At 46.6% G+C, this 22,928-nt stretch overlaps 2 protein-coding genes across 3 annotated transcripts in view; one reads left to right on the forward strand and one right to left on the reverse strand.

Moving 5' to 3' along the window:
* LOC111152750 (high density lipoprotein binding protein) overlaps nt 1-21,763 on the reverse strand; it is a 74,009-nt gene extending 52,246 nt beyond the window's left edge. The window contains exon 1 of the mRNA XM_022511392.1: nt 21,662-21,763. The gene's annotated coding sequence lies outside the window, so the exon portion shown is untranslated. The remainder of the gene's footprint in view (nt 1-21,661) is intronic.
* A 217-nt stretch (nt 21,764-21,980) lies between these two features.
* The window catches only part of LOC111153019 (septin 2), a 32,917-nt gene continuing 31,969 nt past the window's right edge, over nt 21,981-22,928 (forward strand). Inside the window, exon 1 of one of the 2 annotated variants that reach the window (XM_022511855.1) lies at nt 21,981-22,072. The gene's annotated coding sequence lies outside the window, so the exon portion shown is untranslated. The remainder of the gene's footprint in view (nt 22,073-22,928) is intronic. The other variant, XM_022511910.1, reaches the window with a different exon arrangement.

Below are 22,928 nucleotides of genomic sequence, written 5' to 3' on the forward strand. Positions count from 1 at the left end.
TGATTACAGAGAATAGGTGGCCTTATACAAACTCTTCAAAGCCCCTGGGAATTGGAAGCTACCTAAGGCTGTCTTTACATATCTGGAGAGTGGTACAGGAGGGGTGAGTTCTGCCCAGCTCCAAGCACTCAGAGCTAGGAGAAGTGAGGGACAGGGAGAGACTTCGGAGACACGTCTCACCTCAGCCTAAAGAAAAATGCTCCTGAGAGTGAGCAAGCCTCCTGAGACTTGCACGCAACAAACTGGGCCCAGCTGCTCTCACCAGGCACAACCGCACACAACCACTTGCTCAGACCACTCCTCACGGTCTCCTCCACATCTAAAATCATTTGTTCTGTTACAGGAGCCAGCTACTGCTTCCAGGTGGAAATGGATCCTGTGATCCTTGGGTCATCTGTGGCTCTGAATGCCATGGTAACTGGTTTCAGAGCAGCAACAGACTGGGGGCCAGAGCAAGTCCCATCTCAGGGGAAGGTGGTGTGGGAAGGACAGCAAGGGCATGACAGGGATGAATCACCTGTAGGGGACGGATCTGGCCATAACTCCCTCAGTCCTACAATTAAAGAAATACTTTTGATCTTCTGACTATAAATCCCATGAAAATTATGAGAAACAAAATAATTCTAAGGGCAACAATTTACTGAAAAATGTATTTTCTTCCTACAATGTACACAGGAAAAGTCAGGTTTATAAGCTAGACTTTTAGCTTGTACTTATAAAACATTATGCTAAAGATACAAAGTTAGCTCAAGTCATGAGTAGAAATACCTAGGAACTAGAACCAGTCCTAGATATGGAATGGAAATGGGAATGTAATGCTTCTCTATAAAGAAACAAACATCAGAAAAACCAAGTCTTTGGATTCTCTCCTGTCCAGGGTATTAAGCCGTGGTAGACACTCAAAGTGTGACACTGGACATGTCACATCTCTTCACTTGGCCTGTTTTCTCATTTGTCACATGAGGAGGAAGAGATGACTCCATCAGCTCTTCCAGCACTGTCTTTCTGAGTCTGCTCTAGGGAGTGAACCTCACTTTTAGATTTATGGAATTGCTGGTATAGCTGCTCCCCCCAAAGAACTAATTCAACATAAAGGTGCACTAATACAAGTCCCATGTAGAGACTAAAGCAGATTTATTTCACTCTATATCCTGGACTCAGAACAGGCCACCATGTGGCCAGAGCATCTGGGGAGCAGCAACTAAGCCATTTCACCTGTCACGAGACAAAGGTGGGCAGGGCAACAACAAACGGTTGCCCCACTATTAGAAAATCAGCACCAACCGAAGAGGGATATAGGGGAGCCAGGGGTAAGAAGCAGAGGGCAGCGGAGTCCAGATCAACATGGCAGCCCCAGGAGTACCCACTCAGGAGTACCCACTAAGCCACTCCAAGCAGGGATCAGGCAGCTACTTGGCACGGATTCTACCTACTGTGTGAAGGAAGGACTGAATACACAGAAGGGTAGCAGCAGACACAGTAAGAAATAAAAAGGTAACAAAGTCTGGAAACAACCATAAGTTCATTAAGGAGGAGGGAGACTAAACAAATCATGCTATATCCATCATGAAGTAACATGCAGGATAAAAGAGATTTCCACCCACTAGTACTTGTGGTCTCCAGGGTATATGGTTAATAACAAAGGCAACAAAGGACAGCAGGTGTAGAGTATGGCACCTTCCCCTAAGAATCAGAAATACAGTGTGTCTACGCGCGCGCACCCACACACACACACTAGAAGGGCGGGGGAAGGGATGGAAATCACATCCACCTGAATACACCACCATTCACAGGTTTCCTAGTACCATATAAATTAGAGAAGTTCAAACTTTAGAAATAAAATATGTCCTGTTTCTTCATCTGGATGCTGGCTCTAGGCATGGGTTCTGTCAGTGATAACGCACTGACCCATACACACTGAAGACGGGCATTGCTCTATTACATTTCAATAAAAAATTCACTAAAAAAAAATGGAACAAATCTAACAATGTCATCCCATTGGTGGCATAAACATAACAGAAAAGGTAACAAAAAAACAGTAATTTGACAGCATATTCCAAGTGGGATGGATATATCTGGATAATGTGAGCACTGTTATTCTAAAAATGTTAAATGGTAACATTCAGGTAAAATGGGGACATACAGGTAATCAGGTAATCGAGTTAACATCCTTAAGACGACGATTTTTGGCACAAGATACACACTGAGATAGAAATCTTGTCAATATCTATTTGAATATTTATTTGAACCGGAAATGTCCATATTCATGATTATTTCCCAAGTCTGTCTACTATAAGAAACTGAAAATTAATAAAGGGAAACCTTACTAAACTGGAGTGGGGAGGATAAAAGGGGGAGTCACACAACTCAATGCCAATTACAGTAAGAACTGTCTATTACAGACCCCAACAGAAGAATCATCAATTATAGGCCCAAGAGGGAAGGCCATACACTGCCTCTCCTACCAGAAATCGACCACCCCTGCAACCAAGCCAATGAGGAACTGACATCCTAAATCCTGAACTCTTGCTTCTCTCCAATGGACATTCCTTCATCTTCCAAGTTCCTCCTCCTTCTTCATAAAATAAAGTTCCTCTTCTTTGTTGGACTTGCCTACCATTTTGCCATAGCTTGCATGTCCAGAATTGCATTTCTATCTTCTTAAATAAATCCATTTTTGCTGGTAAAATGACTGATTTATTTCTATGTTTAACACAACAACAGTGGCAGTGAGCATGCCTACCTAGCACATGGCATCCAAACACCATTTGCCATTAAAAGGAACCAGGGTTCCTCAGAAAAAATGGCTGATGGGACACCTTGCTGTGGCAGAAAGGAAGGAGTCACAGACTAACGGAGTCATGTCCAAGAACACAGAAGCCAACTTGGGGAAACAATATGTGCTTCAAAAAATGGTTTAAATGGGCCAAAACACAATTATATACGTACCTATAAGTTGATAATACTAGGGAAAAAAAGCCACAAAAATACATGGTCACTTTGGAAGTTGCTAGTCCCAATGCATTCTTGGCAATGATAAAGGAAAGGAGGAGCTGCACTTCAGGGTAATCAGAACTGAAAAGGGAAACCTTCTTTACAGGAGAATGCCAACTAATAAGTGTAGACACAGAAAGAGAAAATTCTTGGGCACCTGGGTGCCTAAGTTGGTTAAGCATCTGACTCTTGGTTTCAGCTCAGGTCATGATCTCATGGTTGTGGGATCAAGCCCCACATCAGGCTTCGCGCTCAGTTCGGACTCTGCTTCAGATGCTCTCTCCTCTCCCTCTGCCTCTCCCCACTTGTGATCTCTAATTTAAAAAAAAAAAAAAGAAGAAGAAAGAAAATTCTTCATTTTGCAATTGCCCATTGTACACTAACTCACTGTTCCCAAAGATATTCAATCATTATTCCTGGAGCCTGTGCATGTTACAGAGAAATTAAGTTAAAAATACTGTGATGGGGAGATTATCTTGGATTATATAGGTGGAACCTAAATGTAATCACAAGTATCCTTAAAATTGTGTACTTCAAAGATGGATGACAGGGTCACTAGGAATGCAGGCAGCCTCAAGAAGCTGGCAAAGGCGAGGATTCTCTCCTAAAACTTCCAGAAGTAGAACCTGCTGACACCATGACTTACCCCAGTGAGATGACTTCAGCCAAGTCTGTGGTCATTTATGATAGCAGCAAAGGATACTAAGACACCAATGAAATAATGGACACAAGCAAAATGGCTATGAGAGCCACTAGATGACTGGTTGATAGAGAGCCCCTATGAGGCACAGTCAGCCTGACACTGTACTGTAACATCACAAAGTGACAGCCACACATCATGCCTCCTAGTATACTACAATATGGTACACACCACAATCCAGGATGTATTTTTTTTTTTTTAGATTTTATTTGACAGAGAGAGAGAGCGAGAAAGAGAAGACAAGCAGAGGGAGCGGGAGAGGGAGAAGCAGGCTTCCTGCTGAGCAAGAAGCCTGCTGCAAGCTTGATCCCAGAACCCTGGGATCATGACCTGAGCAGAAGGTACATGCTCAACGACTGAGCCACCCAGACGCCACCAGAATGTATTTTTGACCCCTATACCTCCCACCCCACACAGCCCTGAAAAAACAAAAAGTCAAACCTGGAACAAATTGAACATTTAGACATACCTACCAGTTTATGGGAATTATGAGGATCACAGAAACGCACTACATACCACAATACAATCAACCCAACCCAGAAAGTGGGGTATGCCACCGCACCAACGGCCCTGTAGCTTTCATAAGTAAATGGCATTTAAAAAAAAAAGAGAAAGAAAAAATTGTAACAGATTAAAAAAAAACAAAAACAAAAACATAAAAGATGGGCCCCTGCCGAGGTGGTTCAGTGGGTTTAAGTGCCCAACTCTTGACTTCAGCTCAGATCATGATCTCAGGGTTGTGAGATCACTTGACCCTGGAGTGGCAAGTTGCCTTGTCAAGCTGGGCTCACTTGGGGCTCGGTGCTCAGTGGGGGTCTGCTTAACATTCCCCCCACCTGCTTCTGTGTGCTCAAAAAAAAAAAAAAAAAAAAAAGAGAGAGAGAGAGAGACAGAGAAAGACAGAGAAAGAGAGAGAGACAAACGTGGCATCAACCAAATGTAGTGTGGAGAAACCTTCTTTGGGTTTTGATTCAAATAAACCTTGTATAACTTTTGGAGAAAACTACACATAGAACAGATATTGGACAATATTAACAACATATAGTTAATTCTATCAGGTATGGTTTCTTTAAGTCCTCCTCTGCTAAAGATACATGCTAAAGTATTTCCAAGTGACAGGTAATCTGAGATTTGCTTATATTAAAATACTCAAAACTAAAAAAGTTTGGGGAGAGCAGAGGAAGACAAAACCAAAATGGCAAAATGTGGTAATTGTTAAAGCTGGTTTTTAGGTATCTGAGTCATCAGTATTCTCTTCTATTTCGGGGTATGTTTGAACATTTATCTAATAAAAGGCTTTAAAAAAAGGATCAGAAAGAACTCCTTACCAAAATCTATAAGGATGCTGCCAAAGCTGCACTCAGAGGGTGAATCAAACTTTTAAATTTTATTATAAGGAAGAGTGAAGATAAATGAGCTAAAGATTCAAATCAAATGGAAAGAGAAAATTTTTAAAAAGTAAAAGTAATAAACAAAAGATGAATTGGTGAGGGCGCCTGGGTGGCTCAGTCAGTTGAGCATCCACCTCTTGATCTCAGCTCAGGTCTAGATCTCAGAGTCTTGAGTTCGAGCCCCATGTTGGGCTCCACACCCAGAATGGAGCCACTTAAAAAAATAAAAAATAAATAAATACATTTTTAAAAAATCGGTGAGATAGAAAACAAAAATAAAAAATAGCTAACTTGATCAAAGCCAAAATTAGTTTCTAAAAAAACAGCAATTAAACAGCAATTAACTCCTTCTAGTCTGACAAAGAAAAGAACACACAGAGAATACAAACTCACAATGATACAATACTATCCTTTCTTGGTTTTGAAATAAGAACCGCTACAAATGGCAATAATTGTGTCTTCTGGTAGCTCCCAAGGAAGTAAGAGCTTCTTTGCCCCATGGGGCCCTCACAAATTATTTTTGTATCTCACTGGCATTAATTGGATTCTAAGCCCATCAGGGGACCAGTAACTGTAGTCAAGGGACCAAGAAGATGGGATATGTCTATTAGCCATAGCCAATCAGGGTCCACCCATGCAGCTGGGCCATTTCATCCAAAACACACAGTTTGTACTGATGGAAAGGGTAATCCCCAGAGGCAAATCAAGGCTCTGTTTGCTTCCCCAAACAATGAGTGGGTGCTGGAGAAAAAAAAGATTCTTCACTGTAAACCAGTTTACAAACATGGGAAATTTGGGGGTTTTTTAGAGAGAGAGAGAAAGAATATAAGGGTGTGAGTGGGGCAGGGAGGGGCAGAGGGAGAGACTCTCAAGCAGGCTCCATGCCCAGCACAGAGCCCAATATGGGGCTCACAACCCTGGTATCATGACCCGAGCAGAAATCAAGACTCAGACGCTTAACTAACTGTGCCACACAGGTGCCCCAAACACGGGAAGTTTTTAAACAGCAAACCAATAAATCCAGCATTTAATTCACAGAGTAAGACACCATGTCTAGGTAGGGTCTATTCTACGGATGCAGTAAGGATTCGTTATTAGGAAATGTATGCATCTCAAATTTATAGCTCAAAGGAGAACAAATAAACATATATATGACTCACAGAAAGCCCTTTAAAAATACCCCAAAGAGGGGTGCCTGGGTGGCTCAGTTGGTTGGGCATCTGCCTTCAGCTTGGGTCACAATTAAGGGTTCTGGATGGAGCCCTGCATCGAGCTCCCTGCTTGGCAAGGAGTCTGCTTTTCTCTCTCACTCTCCATCTATGTTCTCTTTCTCTCTCCCTAATAAATAAATAAAAGCTTTAAAAATAAATACCCAAAAGAATGCAGAAAGTCAACATGCAGTCCTTGCTTCCTATGGAATGTAACATCAGGAAAAGAAGAAAATGGCCACATGAAGAGTATTTCCCAGAAGTAAAATATATCTTATTTAGAGTAAAGCTAAAAATATCCTATTAAAATAAGTAACAAAATGGCAAGGATGTCCACTGTTGACATAAGACTGTCAAACATGCAACTGAACAAGACATAATTAAGCAAAGACACAAATGCCACTATTTGCAGAAGACCATCTGTCTAGAAGTCCCTCTATTATAATGAAAAGCTAGGAAAACGGAAGGAAAGTTCAGTACATCAGTATTATGAAACACACATGGGCAGCAAAGAGACATCACATAGAGGAGAAAGCTGTATGAAGATGGAGGCTAAGGTTGGGCTGATGTGGCCACAAGCCAAGGAATGTGCGGGCTGCCACCAAAAACCAAAAGAGGTAAAGAATGGTTTCTCTCCTAAAGCCCACAGAAGGAGTGTGTGGCCCTGCCAGATTTCTAGCTTCTAGAACTGTGAGAGAATAAATTTCTGTTGTCTGAAGGTACATTTATTAGGGCAGCCCTAAGAAACTAACCAAATAACCCAGGGGGTTTTGTTTTTTTTAATGATAAAAAAAATTCCCAGATTCACCTAAAAATAAAACCTGCCTAGATTATTTGGCATAGAAAAAAGAGTTCAAGAGCACCTGGGTGGCTCAGTAGGTTAAGTGGCTGCCTTCGGCTCAGGTCATGATCCCAGTGTCCTGGGATCGAGTCCCACATTGGGCTTCTTGCTCTGCGGGGAGCCTGCTTCTCCGCTCTGCCTCTGCCTGCTTGTACTCTCTCTATCTCTCTGACAAATAAATAAATAAAAATCTTTAAAAAAAAATAAAAAAGAGTTCAGATTCACCTAAAATTAGCAAAACACACTACAAAGCAATAGTAACTAGACTTGGTACTCACTAGGAGGAGGAAAAAGTATGAACAAAACAGACTGATGAGTATTTAGGAGTTTATCATTTAACACAAGTGCCCTTTCAAATTAGTAAGGAAGGACAGCAACAAACAGAAGTGGGCCAATAACAAATTTCCATTTTGGAAAAAGTACGAAAATTAATCCCTGCCTCACACCAAACTCTAAAATAAATTCCAGCTGGATTAAAGATCTGAAAGTAAAAAAATCAAGCCTTAAGGAGCTAGAAGATTGAGGAGAAAAACCTGTGATTTGGGGTTGCAAAAGCGTCCTGATATACAGGCTGTAGACACCATCAAGGAAGGTACTGACTTATCTGACCCTGCAATAGCTTGAGAATTTCACACAAGCATAGACTATGTTATATAGAAGTGAGGCTTCAAATAAGAATTTTTCTCTGGCAAACAACTCAACAGGCTAGGACACGTGGTCACAGAGTTCATAGAAAATTAATAAACATGAATATTCATCTTCACTCAGCCCTTACTTCAGGAGATCAACAAAGATCAACAAAACTGGTGCAATTTTTGAAGTGGTGAGGAAAAACAGGAACTACTGAGGACACGTAAAACTAGAGGGCAATTTAAAAACATCACCAACAACATACAATCCTGTTCAGTGATCACACTTCAGAGAAGCCACTTTCCAGAAGTACCGGCAGCAGAGTGCCAAAGGCATAGGTGTAACACAAGAAAGCAGCTCGCCGCAGCACCGTCAGAGGCAAAGAACCCAAAAAACCACAAGTGTGCGCCAGTGAGCAAGTGGCAACTGCAGTAATGTGTCCATGTCACAAGAGGTGTACAGGCACAAACAATGAAGCGGTGGGTCAGGCAATGCCCTGGAGAGGGCACAAAGACAGCGTACAGGACTTGGGCTCCCACGTTAGAGTACGTCCACACTGCTGGTGTTATCAGAGCCCAGGTGAAGTGGGAGGATGTCCATGGGTGGGAACAGCAGAGGCTGAGCAAGGTGACAAGGGCAGAGGAGACTGGTAACACACAGGGCTGACTACTCAAATAAGCAAATACAGCAAGGACACTGGCACCAATGTTGGAAATATCACTGTTGGAAAAACAGCTACCAATTTAAAAGGGAGAAACTGGGATGAACACCAAGATATTTGACTAGAATTGGAAATACTGGAATAAACTCGTTTTTCAATACAGAAAAACAGATATGATGATTGTGTCATAACATACAGTGTGTGCATACATGTACCTGTAAATTTGTACATGCATATATGTGTACACACACACACACACACACACACACACACACACACACGCATTTTCTGTGGCTCTATCCACTGAGAGGCCCTGGGTCGGTAACACTTCAACAAGCTACCTGGTGTCCACACTCTGCTTCTCTTAAGACCACCTGCCATCAAAGGTACCAGGCCTGGGGCGCCTGGGTGGCTCAGTGGGTTAAACCCTCTGCCTTCAGCTCGGGTCATGATCCCAGGGTCCTGGGATCGAGCCTCGCATCGGGCTCTCTGCTCGGCGGGGAGCCTGCTTCCTCCGTCTCTCTCTGCCTAGCTCTCTGCCTACTTGTGATCTCTGTCTGTCAAATAAATAAATAAAAATCTTTAAAAAAAAATTGGAAAAAAAAAAAATGGTACCAGGCCTCTTTGAAGGGACAGGGAAGGTATAAGCCCAGAGTGTCTTTCTGTACCAAAAAGCAAGATGTTCGAAACGAGTAAGGGGGATGCATCAGAAGGACAGAGGGCCAGCTTTAAGGGGGCTCTCACTGGTCACTCTGAACATTACCATAAACGGTGTGCCGGGGAGGGCGCACTGAATCAAAACAGGGAACAGTGATACAGGTACGTGATGAGAACCAAAGTTCGACCGAACAAACATTTAGTTTCACAAGTATCCCCCTCCCCACACCACCACATACTTCAAACGATACAGACTCCCCAGGGGAGAAGTCTGGCAGACACCACCTTAATCCATGACCAAAGTGAACAGCACCAGTAACAGGATGCACCGAATGTGTGTGCCACCTTACAAAACGCAAAGAAAACCCAGCATTCCTTCTGCACTGTTTTTTAAGCCAAAGATGCAAAGCCTGAAGCTAAGCAAAAGGAAGCAGCAGACACACCCACGTGGAGAGACATTCCACAAAATAAGTGCCTATAATCATTAAAGAGTGCCAAGATCAAGAACGCCAAGGGAAGATGGAAGAAATGCTGCACTCTGAGGAAGACTACAGAGGCCAGGCAATGAAATGTTCCGCATGCCTCTGAACTGGATCCTTCTGGTGAAACATGAATGGGTCTGAAGGTAGCAAATTATTCTCATTAACCTCCGGATTTTGATGGTTGTATTGTGGTTAGAGGGGGGAATTTTGTTTGTGGGAACATAAAAATATCCGAGGATGGTATGGTATGCCCAACTGACTCTCAAATGGTTCAGAAAAGATGTTTTGTACCATACTTGCAACTCCTATGAAAGACAGTTAAAAAAATTAAATAGAGGATAGTAGTACTTTTTAATTAAAATAAATGAATGAATGAATGAATGCATGCCAGGGTGCCTGGGTGGCTCAGTCGGTTAGGTGTCAAACTCTTGATTTTTGGCTCAGGTCATGATCTTAGGGTCCTGAGATCGAGCCCCGCACCTCACTCCACGTGAACCGCAGGGTTTGCTTAGGATTCTCTCCCTCTTCCTCCGCTCCTTACCCCTGCCGCTTGTGCCCATGAACTCACTCTCTCTTAAAAAAAAAAAAAAAAAAAAAAAGTAATACAAATAAATAAATGCCTATTTTGGAAACAAAGGTATCAATGTAATACAGGAGAGGGGTGGCCAATGGCACTGATCCTTCAAACTCAAAGCACTATTGATTATATATTTAATTTATTCAGATCAATGCATATTTCACTTACTTCTTATGTAACGTAACAAAGTTTTTTTTAACCTCAATCTTACTAAAGCCTGTTATGATCATCTTCTCGAAGTTCATAAAAGTAGATTTTCAAACCATCACAAAGTGTCAAGGAAGCCACTAGCAGCACAGCCGGCTCCTCCCAAACAGCAGCAAGATCAGCACGGACTCCACACTGGCACCCCCAGGAGAAGGCAGGAGATCTGCTGGGGCCCCTCAGTGCTGCTCGGGCTTTTCAGACACCACATCCAAAAGGGAAAAGCACAAAATGCTCCATCTGGAGTAGCCGACAGCATTGTGAACCCCAATCACAGACTGTTCTCTGAGCAAGACCCAGAGACACTAGCAGATGGGGCAAACCCTGCCACGTGAGAGGATCACCGCCCAAGACAAGGGGAGCAGTATCTAGGCTGGGCGAGGAGAGTGACCACGTCAACTAGCACTGGATTAAAAGAGCGGAAAGCACACTTCCCCCACTTCAGATATGGTGTGAGGACGTAAGATGACCAACAAAAAGTACATTCTGGAATTAAAATATTTTTGTAAGAGCCTTTAATGCACACCAAATCAGTGCTAAATAGGATAAAATGAAAACAGCCTTCCATACAGCCATTTGCCCAACTGACAGCAGATGCCTAATTCTAAGTCAAGTCCCGTGAGATCTGATGGAAGAGAAAGACCCACCAGTCACCACTGAGTCCTTCACAGGCCATTGCCTCCTTGAAGATTTAGTCCTAAAACTACCAGCACAAACTGAAAGCAAGTCCACATTTAATCCAGACGGGCTGGAGGTTGGTTGCATGTACTGTCTCCAGGTCAGTAGCATCCTCAGCAGTGGAAGGAACCCGAAGGCCCAACCAACCAAGGACAAGAAGGTGAAGCAAAGGCCAAAGGTCTCACAGGTCAAAGGAGAGCCAGCCCATGCTTTCACAGATCAGCTGTTGACTCTCCCTGAGTTAACACCATCCTTGTCTCTGTTTGCCCAATCTTTCAGAGAAGAATTGCATTTACCAATCTCCCAGGCCATGGTGATCGTCTCCAGCACCTGTAACTAAGGAGGGACCCTGATAGCACCACACCCAATGGGTCACCCTGGCTGCAGCTGGCTCTTCTCTGCATGTCCCAGACACCGCCACACTGAGCGCTGGGAGCCAAGGGGCTCTGTGCACAGGCAGCCTGGCAGCGCTGCTGAGCTCACTGGCAGGCGACAAAGGCCACACAGAACTTTGGTCTCATGGGCTGGCAAGTCAGCTCCAAGCATAAGCAAATGTATCAAAATAGAAGCCTTGTTTCAAAAGAAAAAAATATTTTTTTTTTAAAGATTTTATTTATTTATTTGACAGACAGAGATCACAAGTAGGCAGAGAGGCAGGCAGAGAGAGAGGGGGAAGCAGGCTCACTGCTGAGCAGAGAGCCCGATGCGGGGCTCGATCCCAGGACCCTGAGATCATGACCTGAGCCGAAGGCAGAGGCTTAACCCACTGAGCCACCCAGGCGCCCCAGAAAAAATGTATTCTTCAAATGGATCTCACACACACTGCTTTAAGCCAGCACCATAGGACCACCCAGCTAATCTTCTACTTACCAGAAAAAGTCAAAATGGTACATACAATCCACAATTCCATTTGAAAGATATTTCCAAATGAGCTGAGTACTAATAAAATCAGAAAGCATATCACATAAAAGCAAAAGGAAGAGCAAGACATACATCTAAGTTTGTCCATGGCAGCTGCCGGACGTCCACACGTCGTCCACACGAGTCGCCCCCGACACGCAGCGCCCGGGAGCTTGCACACCATCTCCACCAGAAAGGGCACAAAGCAAGAGAAAAGCGAACTTCAAAGTCCCACTCAAACACGCTCCAGGGCCTTCTCTAAGTTACGGGGCACCATCAACATGGTTCACGACTGTCAGAATGTTGCAACAGAAAGGTGCAAAAGTTCACACAGGGCCATCCTTTCTTCTTTTTCTCAATTTTTTTTTTTTAATTTCTAAAGAAAGAGTTAACGAGAGGTCCGAAAGTTTTCAACTCTATATAACAAGGGCTCAGAAACCACACATTTTTTATTGAGGGATCTCTGAGAAGCAGAAACACTTTGCCGCAAGTCACTCTCCTCAACCAAATTTTTTTTAGATTTTTTTTTTTTTTTTTTTTTTTTGACAGACAGAGACCACAAGTAGGCAGAGAGGCAGGCAGAGAGAGAGAGGAAGGGAAGCAGGCTCCCCGCTGAGCAGAGAGCCCGACGCGGGGCTCGATCCCAGGACCCCAGGATCACGACCCAAGCCAAAGGCAGCGGCCTTAACCCACTGAGCCACCCAGGCGCCCCCCAAATTTTTTAAAAAAGCAAAACAAAGCCAAATACACAAGACCCTTTCCAAAATTATTTCTTCTAATTCTACATTTTGTTGTTTCTTTTCCCTTGTACCTTTACTTGTTCCAAGAGGTCCGGTCCTTTCGGGGATAAGGGCGTTCTCTCTGGTCTTGCCATTTCCCCTAAGGCTATCTGTTGTGGCAACCTCTTTAGGAGTCCTGCTCTCTCCAGGGCCTCCAGCTGCAAACCTCCCAGGAGGCTGGGAGTGGTTGCCATGCAGGTAGCGCTGTCAAGGCACCTTCGAGAAAAGACTGTGTTCCCTCCCCCAGGAAACACACACCCAGAGGTTTGCAGGATGCCTCCAAACCTGGGATCAGGGGAACTCGCCACCACGCTCTCTGTGCCTGACCCTCAGTAGAGTCAAAGTTTTTTTGGCTCACGCCACCCTCCCTCCCAGCCGCATTTATTTAGTGAGGGCTGGCCTAACACCAGCAAGTACCACCAGCAAGTTCATACGTAAGAACCCCGCACCACAGTTTCTGTGGCACAGGAGATAATACACACTGAGTGCACCTGGCTGAAGTTATTTCCCTTTTTCAAAAAGAAACCCAAAGTAGCACTGGTCCAGCCTGCCCTGTATCCTGAAGCTTACTGCTGGGAAGACCGTGTGTCCTGCTCATTAGTGGTGAGAAAGCTAAGCAGCATCATGTGGTCCCCTCTCCCCAGCGCAGCAAGGCCAAGAATTACCACTCTGGTTTCTAAACGTGGTCCCCAGCTCAACCCAACCACCTAAGGCAAGAGGTTATTAGAAGGTCCCACAAAGGACTGAGTGCTGATAAAGGGGACACAGTAGAGAAGACCAGCACGAGGAGGGAGCTTTATGCCAGAACACCACCAAGCAATGCCGTGCTGTGCTTCTGCACAAGGCACGTGCTCAAAACGCCCTTGGGTCATAACAGTTTGTGAATCCAAGGACATCCAAACCTCAGAAGAAAGCTGCTCCTTGGTTGGTTGAGGCCATAAATTCAACAGTGGTTGAGGAACACAAGAGTGACTCACTGAGACTTTACCATCGGACTGGCTTATTACTATGTCCAGCATATTCCTGAGTCTAGAAAGCTGTTCTAGATTTAGCAGCCTGATGTAGTTCACCAAAGTCTGAGTAATCAACACTGTCCTGCCTATTCATGCCCTCAAAACACACACAGGGTATTTGCCACAACCACATTACTCTGCCATACTGCAGGGGTCCAGAACAAGCAACAGCCTATCAATGGCTCATCCACTTATCTAGACGGGGTGGGAACAAGCAACTGAGAGAGGACTCACTCCATGAGACCTGCAGGTCCATCAGAGGACATAGGGAGACAGCAGTGATGGATGGCTGTGATAGGATGATGGAAACACTGGTCCAGTAGGAGTCCTGAGAAGACTGATCCCTTAGGGCAGCCACAGATGGACTGACAGTAGCTGTCTGCAGGTTACTACAGAGATGGGCCCTGCATACTTGTTGACTTTAGGACTGGGACTTTAATTTGTGCACTTCCTTACCCAAAATTTACTGATGGATATGTGAAAAATAAATACTTAATTGAACCAAAGACAGAGATTCAAAATTCTAAAGGATGGCAGGGCAATTTTAGTATTTATTTTAGTATTTATTTCAGTAGAGTATCTATTTTGCTCCAAGAAAGTCTGGTTGATCCCACTCTTGGAAAAACTCAGAAAACACTGTGTGGACATATTGCCTTATTGACCCCAAGCTTTAGAGTGGCCCTAGAGACAGAGAAGAAACACTAAGTAAATTTGTCAACATGTGAAACTTCTAAAACTGAAGACAAAGATAAGGATGAAATCATCACAGGTCTTGACTCTGCTCGGTCTCCTGCCAGTAAGAAGGGACTGAAATTCATGGTGGTATCACCATAAGGATCAAGTGAGCTTATATGGAGGGCTTCACCGGAGATGGCCCAGCAGCAGCTCTGTGAGGAGTTTCTACTACCATCACCCTCCTTGATATCTGTGACATGAGGGCTCCAACAGTGCAGGCAACACAGCCCAAAACCAGCCACACCTGCAAGCAGCTTCTCCCAGCCTGTCTCTATTCTCCTCAGCTGAAAAATGGAGCCTGTGACAGCCACATCCCAGAACCCTTAAAAGACTGACCCTACAAAGCAGGGCTTCTCAACCTCAGCACTGCAGACTTTGAATCAGACAATTCTTTGTCACGGGCTGTCCTGGGCATTGGAGAATACAGAGCACCCCTGACCTCTAACGATTAGATGCCAGTAGCACCCCAAGTCATGACAACCAGAAATGTCTCCACATACCACCAGATGGTCTCTGGGGGGCAAAATCGTCCAGCTGAACCATTGCTGGAAATAAAGGGCTTGGTGCCTATTTCACAGGAATCAATGAATAAAAGCTTTACTAGACAAGGGCGCCTGGGTGGCTTAGTCCGTGAAGCATCTGCCTTCAGCTCAGGTGATGATCTCAGGGTCCTGGGATTGAGTCCTGCATTGGGCTCCCTGCTCAGTGGTGAGCCTGTTCTCCCTCTCCCTCTGCTGCTCCCGCTGCTTGTGCTCTAATAAATAAATAAAATAAAAAAAAAATAGCTTTACTAAGCAAAGCTTTCCATATCACTTGTGCATCCTTAAAATGGATCACAAAATGGGAGGTGCCATCCTTCCAAACTCAAAAACTCAACTGCTGATAAAATGAATTGACCAAGTGTTCTGTGCTATCAGGGGAGTAAAAACAACAGCAAAACCTCAGAGATTCAGCTTTCTTATCTTTCAAAGGAAGGAGTTAAAGTCCTACAGGTCAAGAAACACCCTGAGTCACAAGGCTGATTGAGAACAGGCCCCAAGGGGCGCCTGGGTGGCTCAGTGGGTTAAAGCTTCTGCCTTCGGCTCAGGTCATGGTCCCAGGGTCCCGGGATTGAGCCCCCCATCAGGCTCTCTGCTTAGTGGGGAGCCTGCTTCCCTCTCTCTGTCTGCCTCCCTGCCTACTTGTGATCTCTGTCAAATAAATAAAAGGAGAACAGGCCCCAAACTTAAGTCCAGGTCTCCTGACTCCCAGGGCAGTGAGGACCACCTTCTCATCCGTACCACCATTTCGACCCTTTGTCCAGACTGGCAGAATGAACCGATATGCCTGGCAGTATATCCTAAGGGACAAACACTGCTGCGTGTCTCACAAGGCCCACCTTCAGGAATGTCTAAAGACAGCACTTCATACAAATAAAAGGAAAACCTGAGAGTGTTTTCAGAAAACACTTACTGTAAAACATCCATACTGATTGCTCAATAGCCCTTGCTAACTAAAGGCCGGCTGCTGCCTCTCCTTGCTCCAGGTAAGGCCCACTATTGGAGGGGGGCGTGCCTCAGGGGAAGACCACCACCCAGGACACAGTGTGGGGTGGGATGAGCGGGGGCTGTGAAGGCTCCATGAATACTGGTTTTATTAACACTATAGCAAGCCTGAGGCAGGGGCCATCTACCAAGGAATAGAACTTTCAGCATAAAAATATTATAAAACACAACTACAACAAAAACAATGTAAAAATTGGCAATCCCTCCTGATTCTTCCCCCAAGAAGTATCTCCAAAATTGTTTTATCCGAGGGTTTTTCTTAGATATATTAGTCCATGAAGTAAATAAAAATAGGATCGAGTTATATGCATTGTTTCACCACTTGCTACACTTAATTCCAGTTAAAATGTATCACAGTTGTCTTTCCAAGAGGTTTGTTTTCTTTTCTTTTTTTTTTAAGATTTTGTTTATTACAGGGAGAAAGAGAGCACAACGCAGGGCGGGGAGAAGGAGAAGTAGGCTCCCAGCTGAACAGGGAACCTGAGGATGGGAGGCTCCAACCCAGAACCCTGGGATCATGACCTGAGCTGAAGGCAGACATTTACTGACCTGTTCACCTCTTCTTTTCTACGAGGGTATTTCAGCACAGGTGTAAGACAAAGCAAGATTACAAATTAAGGTAAAATTCATGTTCTAAGCTAAAAATAACATAGCTGGTGGGCACTCAAGAAAGAAAAGGGAGGAGAAAATACTATTAAAAAGGACTTTTTTTTTTTTTTTTTTATGCCTTTCACAACCAGGTCAAAGGCTGTGTTTTTTTTACCCCTGGAAAGGGAAACAATCTTTGGACTAGGGACACCCATCACAACAGAAGGTGAGACACCATTCTGAAGACAGTAGAATCAGTCTGTCCATAGTTATTGCTAAGATTGTAGTCTTCTCCCTCATTTGACCCTCTGGGCACAGGCAAGAGGCTGGAAGAAATTTTTGTGGAGAATCTGAAGAGACAGAAAGAAGCTGACAGGGCACCTTAGGAAATGACCCCGTGAACATCTCTGCAGTAACACCACAGCTGGCAAGCCCCAACTACTGACATTTGAGCAGGTGGGAAAATATCAGCAGATAGCACAGAAAAGCTTTGATGTGAAAGTCAAAATCCCTAACAAACAAAAGGAAGCGTGAAGCAAACCGTGACTTCAGGGAAAGAAAACCTGAAAGCTCAGGAATGTCCTCAGAGAGGTATGGGGAGGCACAAGAGCTATGAACCCACAGCAGGGTGTGAGAAGAGGTGGGGGTAGAGCGAGCCGGAGGACACTCTTAGGGACGTGGACAACAGCTCAAAGTCTCGGCCAGAACAAAGCTGACAGCTTCCAGAAAGAAAGTGGACAACCTGGGCACCTGGGTGGCTCAAGTCGGTTAAGTGTCTGCCTTTGGCTCAGGTCATGGTCCTGCGATGGAGCCCCACATCGGGCTTCCTGCTTGGCAGGAAGCCTGCTTCTGCCTCTCCTCCCAGCTCCTACTCTCTCTTGCTATCTCTCTCTCTCTCTCTCTCAAATAAACAAAATCTTAAAAAAAAAAAAAGGGGGGGGAGGGGACAACCTATGCAAAATCAGAGCGCCTATCCAGAAGGTCCAATGGAAAGAAATCAAAGCAAGAAATCAAGAAAAATGCCCAGCATTGAAGAACAGGCATTTCCAAATAAAGGGGCCTCAAGAGTAGGCAAGACACTGGATGAAAACAGCCTCCAAGGGCCATCACTCCCCTGGGTGTTTTGAAATTCAGGGAGAAAAAATCCTTTAAGCTTCAGAGAAGAGCTACATATACAAGCTGAAGAATCAGAATGTCTGAAGCCTTCAACAATAACCCTGAAGACAGAAGTCAGAACAAAATGGTGTCGAACTCTGACTCAGACACATGGGTGGAAATAAAGCACTTCCAGACATACATGTTCTCAAAACTTTATATCCCCACATGTCCCCAGGCAACCCCTTAAGGAAGCGCTCCATCACAATGAGAGGGGTAATAAGTCAAGAGAGAGAGAGACATGGGTTCCAGGAAACCAAGGACCCAATGCAAAGGTGTGGTGGGATCTGCAGGAAGAATCCAGCAGGTTTATTGGGGGATATTTATTCCAGATGAGATTAACGAAATACTGAATTTCACTAGTTAAGAAAGACTCCATTTCTTGGAGTCTTCTCCATCTCTTAATGAAATATTGATTTCATTAGCTAAAAAATACTCATCTCTTGAAAGGAGATTTAGACAACTGGTGAATTTGGGCTTGAATTTTAGTGACCAATACACAGAAAACAAAAAACAAGACTACCAAGAACTTCAGGGAAAACAAAAACTGATGCAGGAAAGGAAAAGTTAACCCATCACACCATCTGCCTAGCTGTGAAGGGTACTATGGAGTCACAACATGAACACTAAATTCTGGACTAACCAAACTACAGGTGCACATGCTTTAGGCAGCCACATATTTGTGCGGGGAAGGCACAGCGGTGAGAGCTAGAAATTTCACATCCACCCTCAGGGTCAAGTGAGGAGACAAGACATGCAACAAGGAGGAAAGCAATGAAACAGCAGGAGAGCACATGTGCTGTTTAGAGCAGGAGGCAAAGAGGTGGATGTGTGTGCTCTGCAGGAGAGGAAACAGGACTGGGGAAGGAATGTCAGTGTCTCCTTACAAGCCTTTCCACATGTATTACTCCTTTAAAAACCTAGTTGAAGATATAACCTTGACTTGAAATAAAATTTTTAATTTAAAAATTCAAATGAATGCCAATAAAATGTATTAAGGGAGAGTACACAAGGTCAATGTATTGTTACCAAATTAATGGCAACCATCAAGATGACTAACATGACGCCCAGACAGGTCTGGGACAACACATCTGGCTGGTCTCCAGCAGTATCTGAGGAACTTTAGAGTATTTGGTAAAACAGCCTACTAGGGATATCATATGTCTGACTTTAAGGGGCACCTGGGTGGCTCAGTGCATTAAGGCCTCTGCCTTTGGCTCGGGTCATGATCCTGGGGTCCTGGGATTGAGCCCTGGGTCAGGCTCTCTGCTCAGCAGAAAGCCTGCTTCCCCCTCTCTCTCCACCTGTCTCTCTGCCTGCTTGTGATCTGTCAAATAAATAAATAAAAACTTAAAAAAAAAATCCTTTAAAATGTCTGACTTTAAAATACAAAACAAAAAAAATTTACTTTAGCATAAAATAACTTGTGTAATCAATTTTTAAAACGTCACAAATGAAAAAAGAGTTTCATTTTCTTGGTTTTCAAATGTTGAGTGTTGTGGTGCTTTTATAACTTAAGAGAAAAGGCATTTTGACACACTGATGCTCTCTGGCTATTTTTCCACTTGGCCAAAAACTTATCAATATGCATGCTGGACCTCTTGCCACTGTAGCTTGACAACTAAGAACTTAGTTGTGTGCCGTTTCTTCCAAGAGTTTGGTTATTTCTTAATAGTTAAGGGGAAAAGGCTTCCTATGATCACTAGCCCTGTGGGGATTGATGTATGCTGAACAGGCCTCATCAAATGTATCACCTGGTACTTCAAGAAGTGTGTTCTCTGCTCAGACCCTTTTGATAAGTGGAAAAGTTTCACGTGGGAAGCATTAGTGGAGACCCTAGCTCATCCACTTGGGACTGCTCCTAAGTCATCCAAGTGGACAGTGTAATCACTTAAACCCTGTTCAAGTCACAGCATCCTCGACAGGACTAGAAGGGCATGAAGCCCTTCAGAACAGGACCTGAGCAAAGCCCTCCACCATCTGAGATGTTAGCAGTGTACCCAATTCTCAACTCCTTGCCCATTTGTGTCACCAGCTACAGCTGTCACGCATCCCGTTGGTAGAAGCTAGTCTTCCTGTTTAGAACACCCCATTCCCGCAACACTCTTACTCATCCTCTAAATGCAGTTCAACAACTACCTTCTTTGTAAAAACTTTGTAACAGGTAATTAGCGCCTCCTCCTTCATATCTCCATACTTCGTACATATTCCCACTGCTGCACTCAAAACACTGTAGCCTAATTATTTTACAGGTGAATCCCCCATACTAGACCATACACTGCTTAAGGAAAAGAAAAAGGTCTATATCCTCTTTAGGTTTCCATCCCTAGAATCCTTGTGAGTGCTCGGCACACAATTCGCAATGTATGTTCCCAGGAGAAGGGCAGTTATGAGGCCAAAGTCAGACAATCAGATGCCCCAAACAAGAAAACCAAGGGAAGCACACACACAACTTGGCGATTCAAGAAGAGTTCTATCAGGCCGGGGAGATGTCAGCCTGGCCCATGGGGGAGGGCCCTGCGACAGCCACCGGCTGGGGCCGACCGCACCTTAGGGGTGCGCGCTTTACGCAGCTGACGTCAACTCGGTGGGAGGAAATGAGGTGAACCCACGAACAGGGCCCGGCACATACAAGGACTTAATGGAAGTTACCGGGAAGTTTAGTCCTCACTGTAAGGAATTTAAGTGGCTTTCAAATGTTGTCCCTCAAGACTTGAAGGGGCGCTGCTCCGTCTCCTAGCGTCAAAGTCTCAGGACAGGCTGTCTGCCGGCTGGTGTTTCCCACCCAGAGCACCGGGAGCTCCAAAAACAGGGTCTTCTTCACCAAACCCCTTTTCCGACTCCTGTACAGCACGGCTTCCACACTCAACGAGGTTAGCTCGGAGGCGCTTCTGGTTCTAAAGCGTCAAACCCTAACCCAGGCGGCAGGTCTGAGTCCACAGACCGACACCGCTCTTACTCTGTCGTGCGGCACTGCCGGCCGCCGCAGACAAAATCCCAAGTGTGCCGTGCCCTGCCGTAATCCCTGCCAGCCAAGAGGTGACGGTCCCGCGGAGAACACCAAGCCACGGGGACGACCACTCCCTGGAGGCCTCAGAGCGCTCCCCTGCCCACAAGGAGGGCTCAGCGAAAGCCACACGGAGAGGCTTTTCCTGTGGTCTCACAGGAACCCAAACCCTCTCACTTTCCGAGGCGATGCCCTGAACACCTAACCCCTTCTCCAGCGACGCCCTCTCAGTGCCCCCAGGGACCCCCCCCCCCCACGCCATCGCCCATCAGAGCCTCGGAAACTGTTTACGCTCAGTCAGGGATCTTCCACAAGCGCTCCCCGATCAAGGCATTTGCATTGCGCCGCTGCGGGCCTGCAGGCCGCCGGGAGGGAGAAAGGACACCCCGGCCGGCACAGCTCCGTGGCTGTACCGAAGCCACGTCGCCGCGGGGGGCTCAGGGACGCTCCCCGGTCTCACCTCGCGACCTGCCCGCAAGGAGACCGCGAGACGCCGCGCCCGCCCCGCCCTCCCCCCGGGGCACAGGCCCCAGCCCGGGCGCAAGAAGGCCACGTCCCCGGGGACGGACGCCCAACTCGATGGTCCGCGCACAGCCCCGCCGGATCACGTGACCCTCAGCGGCCAATGGGGGCAAAACCCCCACACCATCGAGACGACGGCGGCCCGGGGCTAGAGCAGCCCCGTCCAGCTGCCCGCCGTACCCTCTGCAACCCTGCTCCGGCTCTCCCAGCTCGGTGCTGCCGCCATCTTCCTGGAGGAGAGGGCCGGAGGCGAAGGCTCCCGGCCCGTGGTCGCTCCGCACTCTTACCCTAACCTGTCCTACCCCGTCCACTTCTCCTCAGCGGTCACTTAGCTCCTTGTAAAGAAACACCCTTCATCCCACTCTACGTACCCACAAGGCAAAGACTCACATTACCTGTTCCACTCTTATCAGCGTAAAGAAACCAAGCTCATAAGGTAGGAACTGTGGCGAAACAGGGACAAGCCGCCATCTTGGTAAAGGAGAAGAGGCTACGCTTGACCTCCCCCCCCACCCCCAGCCTCTATATGGCCAACTGCCGTGGGAGGGGCACGGCGCCTGCGCAGAGGCGGAAAACGCGGACAGGCCTGCGCCTGCGCACTCGAAAGCCGGCAAATGGGGGTGGGGAGGAAGGCCAGGTCGCGCCGAGGCGAGGAAAGCGTTGGCAAGGGGGCGGGTCGACGTGATGACGCCATCCGCGCACGGGGTGGAACAGGGCGGAGTGCGAGCGTCCGTCGGGCACTGGGCGGGTCCACGGCGCGATCGGTAGGCGCCCGTTCATCTGCTAGTCGGCGGTGAGTTCCTGCGGTGAGTCCCCGCCGTGGCGGGGGGCGCGAGCTGCAGGCCGACGCAGAAGGAGCGGGTGTCCGCTGGCCGCGGGCGGTCGGCCGGCTACGGGAGCGCGCGGGCGGGGCGGCTTGTTTGGTGTGGGGGAGGGGCGTCAGGCCCGGGGTCCCCGGCCCTCCTCCTCCTCCGCGGGGTCCGCGGTCCCCCAGGCCCTCACAGCGGGATGTGTCCCGGAAGAACCCGAGCCACCCCCCTCTTCCGTCCCTGGGCGGTTTCGGTGGGGCCGTCTCGGCGCTGGGCCCGGGACGCCCACCCGGCGCTGGCGGTCGTGATTGGGGAGGGAAAGCCCAGGTTGCGGCCTATGAGGCGTCTGGTCGTCGCCCCGACCTGGCCCTTCCACCCCACCATCCTCTGGCGGAGAGGAGCCCTCACACGTTATTGACGTCTTGGTGAGCTCCCAAGACTCTTCCTGGCCGCAGACGAAACAGGGGAGAGGAGGAAGCGGCGGCCCCTGCCCGGTGCACCGCTGGGCCCGGAAGGATGGGGGTGGCGGCCACCATTCCCACGAAGGCCTGACGGAAAGCTGACCTGTGGCTGCCTTTGCTCTCAGGAAAGTCCCCGCTTGGTGGCCGGAGGACCCACAAGACCTGGCCGCCTTTTACCTTTTCGGCTCATTTTTGTCAGTACCAGTCCCTTATCTTGTCTGTCCTCCCGCCACACGTAGAGCTGAACTTGCAGTTCAAACTGCTGGGTCTTTGTCACCTTTGGTCTTGCCCCAAATCCTTCTTTCTGTTTGAAACCCAGTAAGCTCCCCACCTTCTTTGTTTTTTCTTGTGTAGTCCCTTCTCTGTTGTTCAGGATTCGGCCCAGTATAGAT

Source organism: Enhydra lutris, unplaced genomic scaffold (assembly GCF_002288905.1).
Source record: "Enhydra lutris kenyoni isolate GAN:26980312 unplaced genomic scaffold, ASM228890v2 scaffoldscaffold1, whole genome shotgun sequence".
Lineage (NCBI taxonomy): Eukaryota > Metazoa > Chordata > Mammalia > Carnivora > Mustelidae > Enhydra > Enhydra lutris.